The sequence below is a fragment of the Stegodyphus dumicola genome, chromosome 6 (genome assembly GCF_044657685.1).
Source record: "Stegodyphus dumicola isolate Sdum_Otavi_A_Nest chromosome 6, ASM4465768v1".
Classification (NCBI taxonomy): Eukaryota; Metazoa; Arthropoda; class Arachnida; order Araneae; family Eresidae; genus Stegodyphus; species Stegodyphus dumicola.
Genome location: NC_140773.1, coordinates 135,767,747 through 135,785,376, shown reverse-complemented (window position 1 = coordinate 135,785,376; position 17,630 = coordinate 135,767,747). Strand labels below are relative to the sequence as shown.

The following is a 17,630-nucleotide window of genomic DNA, read 5'->3' as shown; positions in this document are numbered from 1 at the left end:
ATTTTTTTTTTTTTTTCCCCCATGATGGGATCTTTGAATAACTTTGAAAATAATCCACTGCTTGCTATTCTGTAGAAGGCAAGCCCTTAATTTTAAAAAATTCCCCTCCCAACAAAAATGCAAGGGAAAAATACAGTTCTAATGGTTAATTTATAACTCTCATTCACAATAGCTTATCAAGAAAAATTAGTGTTACATTAAACGAAAGCACATATGTAATGAGTGTATCGTTGCACCACACTTGTCCAAATGCAATGTTTGACGACAGTTTAACAATCAACTGAATAACATTTAAATACCAAAATTTTTTAAGAAAATATATTAACTGATTATATAAACTATATCAACCGAGAAGTTGTGTTTCCTTAAAATTATTTCTTTTTATGCTTTATATATGCATATATATTGTACGGTATAGCTCTAATGTAAAAGATTTCCCCCTTTTTTTATTTATATATTTAGCTATTATTCTAATGAATGCTAGACTAAGAAAATTTGATGATGAAGCAAGTAGTTACACAAATCTATTTGATAAATGCTGTTCTTTATAAAAGAAAAAAAAAATTTTTTTATCCTGCGGTTGCAATAAATATTTTATTTTACTAGTGCCTCTCTTTTTTTTTTTTTTTTTTTAATTAGTCTTAATGACAACATTGGAGCTGCCTTCAAAAAATGAGACATCTTATTTTAGGTAGCATTGTGCTTCAACCAATATTTAATGTACACATAAACATCAGCTTATTTTTATTTTTCTTAAATACGAATTAATACTGAAAATGGAAACTTTCCATTTATCTCCAGTTATATTGGTAATGTTTCTGACTATCCATAAAGCTAAAAAAAGGTAGATGCCAGTTACACGAAAATTCTGGATAGTTAAGCATATAAAAAAAAATGCTTTTCAATTATGAGAGATCTCAGGAACAATAAATTTTAAAAAGGCCAACTTATTCATATGAAAGCAAAAACCTTTATCTGAATATTAGATGATACCAAACTTGTAATAACCATTTACGCAGAAGTTTGAAGAGAAAGATCGCTCTTTATTTAGTTAGATAATCAACAGATACAAATTCAGGATATAACATATAAAATACTTAAAAATCGCTTGTCATAATTTTTCGAACTGCATCATCATGCTTATCTGCTTTTAAATAAAGTTGCATTACTCTGACCATTTAACATACACTTTTCTTGATGCTAGGATCTGTAATTTTGAAAATAACTACAGTACGAGGTCCGAAATCTAGACGTCCATTATTCGGAATGATCTAAAATCCGGACCTCAAAGCCACAATTTTTTTTTTTTTTTTTAATGCTTTACGCATGCACATTTGATATTTCCTTCCATAATAAAAAATGTGGAGATTTTCACTTAAAAATTCTGATTCTTAATTTCACTTAGGCACTAAATAAAATACCTCATTATGGAAAAACAATCACATAAGCATAAATTTGTGAGATTAATAACTTGGCTCCGTAGCTGAGTGTCTGCTTGGCATACATCTCAAACTGAAACATTCACCTGTTATATCCCTGACCCCAACCTGGCGAGTCATTATTTATTACATATTGCTTTTATCACCGCGTGTTTATCAATACATGACAGCTTCAGTAACAACTCATGCAATGATGTCTAAACTCTTTTTTTATATATATTAGAAATTAAATAACAAGAGTATGGCAAAAAAAAAAAAAAAAAAAAAGAAGCAACTTAAACGACTCACATTTCATAAATTACAATTTCATATTTTTAATTGTATAATTTCTGCATGCCATCTTAACAGATTTAAATTGATGATCTAATATCCCGAAAAATCCCACATCCGGAATCACCAAAGTCCCGACGAGTCCGGAATCCGGACTTTGTACTGTATTACCCCTTTTTTAACTAACTTTATCATCCAAAACTCGAGAGGAAAAAATTATGCAAATAATTAATTTCCAAAGGATACAATTATAGTAAGATCATAACAAATGAAATGTAGCCGTGGATAAACTACAGTAACTACCAATCACAATAATATTTCTTTAAAAAGAAACCTACATTCCGATAAGAATACATAGTAACATTTGAGAATCTAATAAGATATCTTCATTTCTACTTTCCTATACCTTGAATCTCTCCCGTTCTTACACTCTGCTACTCTTTAGCTTTAATAATTAGAGAAAGTGAATGTGCAGTTGACTCGCAGAAATCATATACTGAATCCCAGCTCAAATCTGACGAGTCCAGATTTCAGACTTTGTACTGTATACAGCATGGTTTTCTGTTGAATGCAAGTTCCTCATTTTAATATTTCTTTCAAAATGTGATGGAAAAGCAGATAAATAGCAATCAACTTGCACTATTCTTTAAAAAAAAAAAATAAATAAATTGGCTTATCAAGAATGAAAAGAGTTGACATTAAACAAGATAAAGACCTTTATGATTGTGTTGTGGCATCATACTTATCCATTACCGGTGTTAGATTCCACTGGCAATTGTTCGTTGAAAATGGTTGACTATACTAGTAACTAGTAATTTTCACAGTAGAGAGACTTAAATGCCTTTAATGAGTTTCTGACATGTTCCCTCTTCTTAGAATAGATACCGTGGTGAGAGGGGGGGGAATCAACCTTTTCTGAAAGGGAGTTGCATTAATTGTGTTCACATTCTAGAGCTCCATTCCCAAAAGCAGATTAGATCGGTGGCCAAAAACCAGTGCCCCATTCACACAACGAACAAGCCTTAACTGCCTCTTAGAATTGGAGGTAGAATTTGGTAGAATGCTTTTATCTCTCTGTAGCAGGGCTAATGAGGAGATTTCCCATACTGCACTGCATGATTGTGCAGTTCACTTAATTTTAGTAAACAAAATGGCTGATGTGAAACTAACTGCTCATTTGGACTGTCAGCTAAACAATCGTGTTGCTAGATGCCTAGGGATACCATATCATCATAAACAAAAAAAAAAAAAAAAAAAAAAAAAAAAAAAAAGACGAAATCGAAGGAGATACGGAAATTTACGTACGTACAGACAAGGTTATCTGATGCTAGGTATTTCAGAAATGCTGTTCAAATTAAAACTAAAGTTAACGCGCTCAGACATCCATATCGGCACTCGGTACCCCTTGAAAGACTTTTTTAAGAACTTTCATTTACTTTTTATGAATATTATTAAATGGTTTTGTAAGACGAAATGATTTTAAGCAGAAAATAAACTTTTGTAAGACAAAATGATTTTAAGCTGAATATAAACTTTTTGCCAGTAATTTTTTTAATTTACGTTTTTTGAAGAAAAATTTAACAATTAAAATGGCTTTCTCCCCCTACAATTTTCAAAGTTTTTCCTCCAAATTTTTTATTTTATTTAGAGTGTTCTTAGTAACTTTAAAGACTGATTTCGCAATTAATGAATTAGTTTCTGAGAAAAAAATAACAACACATTTTTATGTAAAAACTTTAAAACAAATACAGTCAAAAGTCGTTAATCCGGACTCGTTGGGACTTCGGCGATTCCGGATTATCGATCATCACTTTAAATCTCGTAAGATGGCATGCAGAAATTATACAATTAAAAATATGAAACCGTAACTTATGAAATAAAGAACAATTATGATCTAAAGGGTATCAAAATTTACAAAAAAAAGCTTAATATTTATTTGTTTACTTTATTAAACATTTCTTTCAATGTAAGTTGTTTAAGTTGCTTCGTTTTATGTGATAATACTTTCTCTTTAATTCTATAAACAGACATAATTTCTTGTTCAGTTACAAAGTTCTGCTGTTCAAGTCCCGTTAATTGCTGTGCCGAGAATACCGACTAACTTGTCAATCGAAATTTTTTTGTTTTCACTAACCTCTCTGTCACATTCTTCATGTCTTTATCCATTTTTTGCAGCAATTCCACTTTTTGTTTGTTGGACATCGAACCATACTTTCGTTTTCTAGATCCTTTGGAAGTTCCAGCATCGGAAATTCTATTTGACATAATCGAAAGTTTACTTTTATAAAATTGCTCTTACAGTCTGCAAAAAATAATAAGCGGGATCCAATTCGAAGATTAAGGAACAATGCAATCATTAACGTTAACTGAAATAGATAATTAGATAATTTTAGCATACACCGTCCGTTATACATTAAACACGCAGGCGAAAACGTATTCTGCACTTGCGCACATGCGTATGCACAGTAGTCAAGGTATTACGCGCACGCGTAAAACGCCTGTGCGCATGTGCCAACTCGGTACATGCGCAGAAAGTTTTTAGCTTTGAGGTCCGGATTATAGATCATTCCGGATTATGGGTGTCCGAATTAACGACTTTTGCCTGTATGATCTCAATCACATTTTCACTTCAAATAATTCTTCTTTTCAGTATTTTGCAAAACCCTCCTTGTTTCTATATAGTATATAATTTTAAATAAGCAGTAAAAATATTAAATAATTTAGTCCATATCTGCATAAGTTTTAGTACTTTAAGTAAAAGGATTTATCAAAAAAATGCGCATAAGTAAAAGGATAATTGACAAAACGCAATTTAAAGAATGTAATCTGTCTAGTGGTCATTAAATCATTTCAAATTTCTTAAATATTTTATTAATGAATTTCAATACATATAATAAAACATAGTGCTATTTTCAATTGGTTAATATAAACATAAATTACAAACTTTTATTTAAAATCTTTGTAAAATGCATTCAAAACAATTTTAATACATGAATTAATTATAATATTTTTCTAAAATACTTATAATCAATATTAAAACATTTATAATTAATATTAATAACAGTAATTTGTTCTTTTATTAATTTCTTCAAAAAGCAAAGTTTGAAATTTTAATAGACATAAAACATTTTATTTAAAACTATTCAGCAGCATACATGATTTCTCTTTGTTTTAACTATTTGGTCTCGTATATAAATTGCATTTTAATTTAACTTAGGTGTATTTTAATTAATTAAAGAGTTAAACTCTGAGAGTGTCCTAGAACAAAAGTAAACAATGTCAAAAATGATGTAAACAAACATTAGAAATCTGCTAATCAAATTCACGTTTGTGACATCATTGCTCACAGTGGCTGACAGTTTAAGGGATGGAAGACAATGTACTTCAGAACCTGTCCTGAAGGCGAAATTGCTTTATACAGTCAAAAGTCGTTAATTCGGACACCCATAATTCGGAATGATCTATAATCCGGACCTCAAAACTAAAAACTTTCTGCGCATGCGCCGCGTTGACGCGTGCGCGTAAGACCTTTTACGACTGCGCATATGAGTGTGCGCAAGTGCAGAATACGTTTTCGCGTGCGCGTTTTATGTATAATGGACGTATAAGCTAAAATTATCTAATTATCTATTTCAGTTAATGTTGATGATTGCGTGGTTCCTTAATTTTCGAATTGGATCCGGCTTATTATTTTTTGCAGACTGTAAGAGCAATTTTATAAAAGTAAGCTTAAACTTTCGATTATATCAAATAGAATTTCCGATATATATTTGTTAATATGTAAAGGATCTAAAGCGAAAGTATGTTTTGAAATCCGAAATCTGTTTATCAATTTCACGCTGCTCGGTGGGGGGATCGCCGCAGCGGACGCGTAATGAATTGGAAGTTGATCTGTCAACACTATCCTTATCTTCAGCGCAGATGTTTTTATTTTATTTGGCTTATAATTCCTTACCAAATGTAGTATTTCATCTCGATATGCTCCGTCTTTGATATGATTTAAAACAAGTTCCTCGTCATTAAAATTCGCTTTCGATAGCGAAGAAAGTGACAGAGGTTATTGAAAACGAAAAAATTTCGATTGACAAATTAATCGGTGTTCTAGACACAGCAGTTATAGGACTTGAATAGCGGAACTTTGTAACTGAACAAGAAATTATGTCTGTTTAATAGAATTAAAGAGAAAGTATTATCATATGAAACGAAGCAAAACTTAAACAACTTACATTGAAAGAAATGTTTAATAAAGTAAACAAATAAATATTAAGCTTTTTCTTTTTGCAAATTTTGATACCCTTTAGATCATAATTGTTCTTTATTTCATAAATTACGTTTCATATTTTTAATTTTAGAATTTCTGCATGCCATCTTACGAGATTTAAACTGATGATCTATAATCCGGAAAAATCGATAATCCGGAATCGCCGAAGTCCCGACGAGTCCGGATTAACGACTTTTGACTACCCTTTTCTCTCCAAAGAGCACTGTATGTACACGGAGCTTATATGTTATAGAAATTTCTCATTTGCTTAATTTTTCATTAAAAGAAAGTTTATTAAATTCGAAAATATTCAAGTTACTTGACTTTCTGGTTAGCTCAACGTCAGATAGTCTAGCTTTTACTGTACTTCTGTTTTCTATGCTTTATAATGATGAATAAAGATGAATTGCAAATGAAGGCAAGCATATTTGAAATTTTTAACAACATAAGCCATTCTTCAGTTTTTATGACAGTGGCTCTCAAAAAGTTCTTACAGAAACAAATCCTTTTTTTGTTCTTAAACTTGATAAATATATATTCTGAGACAAGAATCAGAATGCAAGCAATTTCACACAGATAATTAAACCAATTCATTTTTTGGTGATATAAAGAGTTCTCCCCGGAATTCAATATGCACCATTTCAAAACAAAGTGTAAATGAATCATAACACAATCATACTATTACTTTTACAACAATTCTTTAAGATCAGATTTCTGATAGTATCTTCTTATGCTTACACAGACAAATATTTTCCTTACTTGAACTTGACTTTGTCATATGGCCATTACACCAAGTTTTTGCCTAAGGAAGGACACCAATGTTCTGAAAAGCAGCCATAGATTTTTGGATCCGTCAGTGGAAAATTCTTAAAATTATACTTACTTATGCTAATCACTATTAAAAGTTTAAATTAAAAATTTCAGAAAAAATTAACATGCAAAAATTACACAAAACAAGCAACACAGGAAAACAAAAGTAAATGCAAATGGCAACAAAAATGTTTTAGCTGCCAAAACACTTGTGAAAATGTAAAAAGGGATACCCAAAACACTTTATAGTATTCTAAAAATCCTTAATTCCCCCACTTACACTAATGGACCTAGGAACAATAGCTTAAGCAAACTTTTTTATTCCTTAAAGTTGAAAATTTTGTTGATCATTAGCATTCAGAATTAATGAAATGAATTATTTTGCTTATAAAGTATTAGAATATGCATGATAATATTTTGAAATCTTTAAATAAAAAAAGCTGAAATCTATGATACACAACACTTTTTTTAAAAATTAGCTGCATCTTCAACGTCACAATGAACACTAAAAATTTCATTTATTTATATTAATAAAATTCATTCATTTTGATTATCCATAGCCCTCCTTGTGAAAAATTATTTGTAAAGTGATGCATTATATCATCAAAACAGAAATGTGGCAATCTATGAATTATCAAAATGTGTGCATGTGGCAACCGAGGCATGCACGAGCACACAGCAGATATGCATTTCAGTAAATACAGATTTCCACATTCCAGGTTAGATTATCTATTTTTGAATCAGTGATAGTTTTCACCATGAGCACAATTTTTTCCTTGCATGAAACATTATAAAACTGCAGAGCTTGCTGGATGAAGAAAAAGAAAGCAGTATGCCAAACGTGTCTCCCTTTTATTTATTTCCGATGTTACTGTTATGGTAGCTGTGAGGGTCCAAATTAGTATATCAACTGTTCCTAAGTCATCATGATGATGGCCAGTGCAATACCAAGTTTGTACGTGATGATTTTTTTTTAAGCAGAAACTTTTCCCTGTGCCCATGGGGAGAACAGGCCAGGGGGGGGGGATTTCTTGACAAAGGGTGGCATTTATTAGGGATATTTCTTCCCTTTTTAATTTTACTGATCAACTGCTCATTCAAGGAATTCTTACAAATGGCTGTTGCCTTTCTCATGTTTACTTCGTGAAAAATTAGTCAGCAGACAAGTTTTTGGAAGGGAATGTATGAAAATACCATACAATCTTTCAGATTAATGCTTCTTTAAACCCTCAAAGACAGAAAACAAGTTATAAATAAACTACACTTAAGAATGTCAAATATGAATTTATACAATTTGCAACCATATGAAGAGGGCAAACAAAGAAATTTCACAAATTTTGTTTCTTTCTGATTATCTATACTTTCTATATTAACATTTAGTAACACTGCCTTGTTTTGATGTGTTTTAAAGTAGGTATGCAATGACAGCCAACCCATTCATATGTATACCCTACATATAGATTTACATGCTTTTTATTTAACCATTTAATAGTACTTCATTGAAGAGCCATATACTTTCCCTCGTTTCATAAAATTATTCTCATTATTTATGAACAGACTAATATCTACCTACAAGCCAGACAAATCGTATAAATACTTTTCACAAAATTGCCACAGAGTTCACAACTTTTTGTAGGAACACAGATAGTTAGAAAGTACTGAAATTTCTTTTATATGCATATTGTTTATTTTTTTAATGAAAATGACATCATTTCATTTCTAAATATATAAAAATGGTACTTTTTAATTATCTGCAACTCTCTATTTCAAAATTCAGTAGAATTGACGATTTGGGCATATTTTCAAATAATATGCAACAATGGTCAAGTCATGCATGCACAAACCACACATGTGTTTAAGTACAAGTGGACATATGTGCTTTAACTGCCTTTTCCCTGAACAATATCCAGCAACTGTAAATATTAGCCATATTTTTTTTTACTTCACTTCCTTCCCTTTTTTTAAAAATAAAATGCTTCAATACTTCTTTCTATTACTAATAGTCACTTGTGCCTTGAGCCAAGAAAAAACAGATAACAATTTTACTGTTAAGATACAGTTTAAGATAATGTTTCTCACAAGTGCAACTAGTGTTCGCAGTGACGATAAAGACAAAGCATATTTTGCTTCTCTTAGATAAAGCTAAGACTAATCTAAATAAAATTCATGCTTTATTCCATAAATTAAAATAAAATAAATTATCACTGTAACCTTTAAATTTAAAACCATTTGAGGGAAAGAAGACTAGCATAATGCCAACTCATAATACACACATTCGCCGATACCGGCGTACATATGTATAATACTCGGCCAACCCTCCGAACTTGACATCATCCGCCAATCAGCGGCAACCACGTTAGCTTACCGCCAATTGACCTCCGATCAAAATTTGCATAAGGAAAACTAAAGCCAACAAACAGCCCCCTTCTCCTCATGCAAATACAAAAACAAAACTTAGACAGAATTACAGAGAAGTTCATAGTTCAATTCTATTATATGAAAACACTTATTGTCTTTAAACACTGAAAACATCTAAACAAAACTTCCTTAAATTAACAGTAGTCGCCGCTTTTGTAAATAAGTCCGCAATATTTAATTTACTGGTGATAAATTCAAGGTCCAACACTCTTTCATTTACTAGTCTTCTAATAAAGTGATATTTTATGTCTACGTGCTTAGTTCGGTGATTTTCTATTGGCGATCTAGAAAAATCAGTGGCTGACTTGTTATCACAAAATAGTTTACATTCGCTTAAATTAAACTTTAAAATTTCATCTTGTAAGACATTTTTCGTCCACATTAATTCCTTCGCTGCCCCCGATAAGACGATATACTCCACTTCCATGGTTGATAAACTTACACATTTTTGTTTTAAAATTTTCCAGATTACCGGTACTTCATCTAAATATAATATAAATCCTCCCATGGACACACAGTCATCCCTATAACTTGCATAATCAGCATCTGAATAACAATATAAATTTAGATGTTTAATCTTCGATAAGTTTAACTTATATAATTTAGTACTATTGAGATAACCAAGCAATTTCAGCAATGCTTCCCAATGCCTAATTCCAGGATTCACCTGAAATTGTGATAAGATATTCACTGCATATGTAATATCAGGCCTTGTCCTATTAGCTACAAAAACTAAACATCCCAACAGATTTCTAAAGGGTAATGTATGCATTTCCGCAATTTGTGCACTTGTAGATGGACAATCTAATTTTGTAAGAATAGTGCCTTTAGCTATAGGAAGTGAAGTTATTGGTATCTGGAAATGTTTAAATTTTTCAAAAATTTCTTCATTTTTGCTGATGTATAAAAACCCCATTCTCATTCTCTAAGAATTCAATTCCAAGTAAGGTTTTAGTTTTGCCTAATACTTTAAGATCAAAAAACTTACTCAGCTGTGAAATTACTTTATCTATACTATATTGATCTTTAATAAAAATCACAATATCATCTACATATAACAAAAGAATTACATTTGAACCCTTATAAACACAATTACACCATTGTATTTTCTTATGTAGATTTAAAAAAATGTAGTAATGTAGATTAAATGTAGATTTTCTTAAAATGTAGATTTTCTAAAGTACTTTCAAATTCACAAAACCCTTCACGGCCACTTTAATGTAGACCATAAATGGCTTTGTGTAATAAACACACTTTATTTTCTCTTCAATAACTCCCTCTGGTTGGGTCATATATATTTTCTCATTTAGGTTTGCATATAAATATGCATTCTAACTGACATGACAATTAGTCCATCTAACTGACATGACAATTAGTCCATCCATATAAACATACCAGGATAGTAAAAAATATTCTTATGATTGAAAAATTTACTACAGGACTGTAAACGTCATCAAAATCTTCACCTCTTTTCTGCCTGAATCCCTGTGCTACTAAACGTGCTTTGTATCTAACCACTTCATTCTTTTCATTTCTTTTTAGCGTATAGACCCATTTGTTTCCTAGCATAGTTTTATTTCCTGGCTTTTCGACTAATTCCCAAACCTTTCTTTTCTTCATTGTGTCAATTTCTTCTTTCACTGTCTTATCCCATTCTTCGGCATTTACTGATTTTCATGCTTCTTTAAAATTTTGTGAGATAACAATTTCTACGGAATTTGCCTCTTCAGACATAGAGCTAGTATCCTGTTCTACAAAATTAACTTTCCCCGGGTATTCATTTTTTTCACTAAAACCAAACTCATCTTTTTCAAATTTAATATTTCTTGCCTCACAATACTTTTCAATATCATTATAGGATCTAAAATGGATTCTGTTCCCTCTACATAATAATATATGTCTGTATGTGTTCCGTCTGGCCTTTTAACTGCTTTGCTTTTGTCATCTGACAACTTTATTTCTTCTCTAGAAGTTTCCTGTTCTTCATCTAATTCTGCTGATAGCTCAGATTCCTCTAGTCTTTTAAACTTAGTTTTTGATTTCTGTTCCAGGATGCCATTTGCTGCATTCTGTTTTTCATCAAACTTCACATTACAAGTTTCTATTAATCTGCGTTCTTCTGGTAGCTATATCCTATAAACCCTAGTTTCCTTCACATATCCTACCATGATTCCTTCTTTGCACCTCATTTGTAATTTATTTGTAATCTGTTTTGGCACGCCAACAAAGGCTTTACAACCAAATATTTTAAAATAAACAACACTGGGTTTTCTATTTAGGAACATTTCATAAGGGGTTCGGTTGCTTTTATGACATACTCTGTTCCACATATGTACGAAACAGCCAAGAGCTTCCACCCACCATTCTTTTCCCATTTTACCATCATTAAGCATAGCTTTAATTGTGTCTAATGCCGTTCGGTTAAAACGTTCACACACACTGTTCTCTTCTGGGGTGTACGCGTTTGTGCGTTCAACACTAATTCCATTTTCGGCTAAGTGCTCTTCGAATTGCCTGTTACAGAATTCCCCACCGTTATCGGTGCCTATACTTATTAATTTTCTATTCGTCAGTCTTTCCATTTGCTTATGATAATTCTTAAAGTTGTAGAACAATTCATTTTAATTTTTCATACAATACACTGTTACTAATCTACTATAGTCATCCAGAATAGCAAGGAAAAATTTACTCCCACCCTTAGATGGAACTGGGAGTGGGCCACAAACGTCTAAATAAACCAACTGCAATCGTTTATCCGATCTCTTCGGAACAGTTTTAAAAGTTATTCTATTAGATTTAGCAATAATACACGGTTCACACCTGTCCATTGGTTTTTCAATTTCTGGTAACTCTTTCACGCTTTGATCGTTACTAGTACTCTTAATATAATCAAAATTTACGTGGCTAAATCTCTGATGCCATAGCATCACATTGTCTACTTTATTTAACTTTCTAATTTCTGTACCGTAACCAGCTTCCTTTTTATCTGCTGCATATCTAAATGGTTTCACATGATAAAGTCTGTCATATCATTTAGCGTAGCATAATCTACCCCAACTATTAAAGTATTTCTACATTTTCCCTTTTGAAATCACAAAATGAGCACCTGCCTTTTCTAACCTTACTCCCGATAGTAAATTTCTTCTCAGATTTGGATTATATAACACATTATCTAACTCGATCCAAGTTATTCGATTGCCTACTTTTACTGCAAATTTGACGGTACCCTTTCCTAGTACTTTACTTTCACAATTTCCTACAGCTAAAGACATATGTATATCGTTTATTTCTTCACAATTTCTCATTAAACTTCTATTATTACAGAAATGAGTTGTAGCTGCAGTATCTATGACACAATTAAATTTATCTGCGTTACCTCCTTTATAGGCAGTTGTTACATAATTTTCTATTAACATTAATTTTTTATCTTTAAACTGTCCATTTTTATCGTCGATTTTAAACTTCTGATTTTTACTTACATTTTCTTTACATTGAGCGATTAAGTGTCCAAATTTATGACATCTGAAACAAGGTCCTATTCTCATATTCCCCATTTTTTTCTTAGATTTAGTTTCCTTTTCAATTCTATCTTTCCCTGCATTTGAACTAATAGTATTAAACATGCTTACCTTGCTGTCGTCTAAATCGGCATTTACCTGGCGAAGTCGGCTTTCTTTCCTTACCAGTTCTTCAGCAATTCTTTCCAGTGTAAAATCTTCGTCCTTTCACCTATAGATCAACTGTACAATGCCGGAGTATTCCTGGGGTAATCTCCTTATTGCCTGAAATCCTTTAAAAAGATCTGTCAAGTTGTGTCCAGCTTCAGCCAACTTCTTTGCAGTCATTCTTATCCTCGCGATGAATAATCCTATTTCTTCATTTGAGGTATATATAATGCTAAAAAATTCATCCAGTAATTGAATTATCCTTGCTCTTGTTTTGGGTTCGAATTGCTTCTGCAGAACTTCCCATGCTTCTTTATCACTTGAGCATTCTTGTATCATCGGCCTGAACTCAGTTTTAATTCCATAATATAATGTAGTGAAGGCTCTATTCTCTCTCAATGTGAATTCCTGCTTTTCACGCCTTGTTGCACTTTCATCTAATTCTTCTTCTTTGTCCTCTATGAAGCTCTAACAATTTCTATCCAGTAACAGCATTTTCATATCAACTTTCCTTCGATCCCAGTTGTCATGGTTTACATGCTCAAAACCTTCAGGTAGTAATGACATCTTCAACTACGTGTGAGCACAACAACTTGAACAAACTTCTAAGACAGGTCAGCTTCTTTTCGTGGATAACAACCCTCTTCATCTACATTCCTTTAATGCTGAGTTGAACTGGGTAACAGGTTAGCTGTTGGCACTGGGCCTATAACCCTGTTGGCAGTGGCGATAAAGGCAAAGCATATTTTACTTCCCTTAAATAAAGCTAAGACTAATCTAAATAAAATTCATGCTTTATTCCATAAATTAAAATAAAATAAGTTATCACTGTAGCCTTTACATTTAAAACTATTTGAGGGAAAGAAGATTAGCATAATGTTAACTCATAATACACAGCTTCGCCGATACCGGCGTACATATATATATAATACTCGGCCAACCCACAGATCTTGACATCAGCGGCAACCACGTTAGCTTACCGCCGATTGACCTCCGATCAAAATTTGCATAAGGATAACAAAAGCCAACAACTAGTAATTAACATAAGAGGTGACAAACAGCATTTATTGTTTTTTAAGCCTGTTACTTTATTAAACAATAACAGAGATTAAATTCGAAAGAAAAGTTAAATTACCTAATGGTAACACTAGCATGTGAAATTTGATTAGAGGCAATAGCAACACATTTCATTTAAATCACTGAGTTTGTTACTCAAAAATTTTTCCAATTTGCACAAAACATCACATAAGTAAAAATCTGATGTGTACACCACATGATTTCCTTGTACGGAATATTAAATTATATGCATTTTCTGCTGAATTTCATTTAAACTTATTTTCCCAAATTTCATTAGAGATATATTTCTCATTCAATTAATTCAGTTCTCACCTCGCAGCAAAGCAAAAATACATAAAAACTCAAAACATCTTCATTTAAAATTATAAAATACAGAAAACAAAAAACAACAAATACAATTAAGACAGAAAACAATTTTTACAATTAAAATCAGACTTTCTATGCAAAAACATGCAATTCAGTCAGCGGGCAAGAAAGCAGATTTTTCAGTGCACAAAACTTTTACTTTTGGTCCTGCTTGGCAAAAAGACACTGAATGTGCAAAAACTAAATTCACTATTCTGCTAGTTTCAAATGTAAACAAGTATGGCTGCTATGGTAAAAAAATTACGCTTAGCCACACTTAAACAACTTTTCAATTGTTGATAATTCTACAACTATTGCACAAAGATTAACTAAAGGCATAAAATCTTTCGCTGAAAAATAAGAACAACATAATTCAATCATTTTTAAAGCAAAAAAAGCACAATTTACCCACATATAAGAATAAAAAAAATAAGGGTTAATCTAGGTTTATGGTAACTTAGCGATCTTTTGGCAACCAACTCTGCTACAGCAACCTTCTATTTTTTTTTCCGCCGCCATTTTGTCTTCACGAAGTAAAGACATGTTTCTTTTCTTTTTATTTACTGAACACTTTTTCCAACAATCTGCTATCCGAATTACACTTAAGCTAGAAATTTTATGGAACAAAACTGCTTAATGATGACAAACATTAACTGCCAAATTGGGAAAAAGCGTAGAATCGCGAACTTCTTCCCGTGTTTTTCAGAATCGCATATACACATAAACCATGTACGCATCAACTTATTTTTACTTAAAAAAAATCCCAGAATTGCACAAAAATGGCATTGCGCACACTCTTCACTATATCCATGGACACTGCTTTTTTCTCACAAAATAGAAAAATTTAACGAAAATGCATGAAAATTTTGTGAATCTTTAAATCCGGTAAAAAGAACATATATCAAATTACCTGATCGCGAAAAAGTATATACCCTTTCCAAGAATGAACATTTGCACGTATAAAATAAATAAAATATCCAAAAACTTTTACCTCTAAATTATCTATTATAAACGTCACCAACAAATTCATAACGCAAACATTAAAAATGGTTGCAAATACTTAAATTATTGTCATGCACGTTTACTTCCACTGAAACATATACCAAATTCCTACAAATATATAATTCACAAAATAACTATCATTTAATTAAAATATAATTAAATTAAAAAACACTACTTAAAATATAAATAAGCACATACATTAAATTAATAAAAATTAGCTTACAATCCTAATTACTTTAAACTAAATCATTGCTAATAACAATTTTCCAATAATACTATATTACTTTATTTACTCCTTACATTTAGAACAATGCATAAAAATAATATCCTCAAATAATTAAAAACACTAACTTACCTAATCTTCTTCAGAATCTTGATTACGTGGCGGATAAACTTTTCTTATAGATTAAATAATCCAGTAGTCAATTGGCATTCTATTCACCCACTAATAAGAAATTAATAAAATTTCCCCCATACTCAAATGACTTTCAGCAAACCATGTACCCTTCCTTACACTCCGTTTCACAAAATGTCCATTTTCACCAGATTTCTTGCACCGCCATTCAAACTTATCTGTAATATCCTTTTTTTCACACAATCTCATTTCATTTCCACATGTTGGACATTCATACTTATCCGCAATTAATCCTACACTCATACACCATTCAACCAATTCTTTTGAATTATCAGATAAACACATTAAAAATTTACAATTCACTTTAGATAGCGCCATGCAATCCAAAAATTAATCAACACTTTTTCACACAACACACAATGAAGTTTAATACAAAATAATATAGTACTACAGATATTTTTCCAAATTTTACCTCCTTTTCCGATTAAAGAACTGTAATTCGTCCATTAATGTCACATGACATATCTCATGATCTCTCATTTCCCTCACACAAAATAATGCGTAATTGGAACCGAGTATTTCTCACATTATTCCCAAAGTCCTAGGTAGTAACCTTTATCGCCTCCAAAATGTCGCCAAACTACCTGTTACCATATTCCAAAGATTAGCCAAAATAAGCTCATGGAGTTGAGTAACAGAGTGATTATGTATATATATCTATATACTTTTGGTTCAGCTGATTGCAACCAAAAAGGGAGCTGCATATCTACATGTTATAGCAGTTCTATACACAAAATTTCAAAGTTCTGAGGATACTCATTTTTGAGTTATGAGAGATATGTATGTGCGTACAGACGTAATGAAAAAAAAAAACTCTTCTGAAGCCATTTTATGTCCATGTTGCAAGTGAGTTTTGGAGGGGGGGGAAAGAGTTCTTTATTCTGTCCTTATGTACATATGTCACACAAAAACATCTTTAAATTAGCTTTCGATAGCGGTTAGAACGGTTTTTTTTTTTTTTTTTTTTAAATATGCTACCTAAAATTTTTCTCAATTACAATACTTTCTTCACTTCATACAAGTAAAAAAAAAAAAAAAAAAAAAAAGGAACAAAATCAAAATTCAGTGTTTAAAGTGCACATGTTTAGGTTGGGCACCACACACGTTCAAAATTTAGTGGCTCTATGTGTTGCCATTTTTTTCACAATTTGAGAAACAGTCACATATTATATACAGTCAAAAGTCGTTAATTCGGACACCCATAATTCGGAATGATCTATAATCCGGACATCAAAACTAAAAACTTTCTGCGCATGCGCCGCGTTGACACATGCGCAGAGGCGTTCACGCGTGCGCGTAAGACCTTTTACGACTGCGCATATGAGTGTGCGCAAGTGCAGAATACGTTTTCGCGTGCGCATTTTATGTATAATGGACGTATAAGCTAAATAATTATCTATTTCAGTTAATGTTGATGATTGCGTTGTTCTTTAATTTTTGAATTGCATCCGGCTTATTATTTTTTGCAGACTGTAAGAGCAATTTTATAAAAGTAAGCTTAAACTTTCGATTATATCAAATAGAATTTCCGATATATATTTGTTAATATGTAAAGGATCTAAAGCGAAAGTATGTTTTGAAATCCGAAATCTGTTTATCAATTTCACGCTGCTCCACCGCGGGCGCGTAATGAATTGGAAGTTGATTTGTCAGCACTATCCTTATCTTCAGCGCAGATGTTTTTATTTTATTTGGCTTATAATTCCTTACCAAATGTAGTATTTCATCTCGATATGCTCCGTCTTTGATATGATTTAAAACAAGTTCCTCGTCATTATAATTCGCTTCCGAGCGAAGAAAAGTGACAGAGGTTATTGAAAACAAAAAAATTTCGATTGACAAATTAGTCGGTGTTCTCGACACAGCAATTATAGGACTTGAACGGCGGAACTTTGTAACTGAACAAGAAATTATGTCTGTTTAATAGA

General features: G+C 31.7%; 1 protein-coding gene across 2 annotated transcripts in view; it reads right to left on the bottom strand.

Annotated features, from left to right (window-relative positions):
- Positions 1-17,630, bottom strand: part of Tsen54 (tRNA splicing endonuclease subunit 54) — a 108,280-nt gene that overhangs the window by 49,042 nt on the left and 41,608 nt on the right. The gene's annotated exons all lie outside the window — the stretch shown is intronic.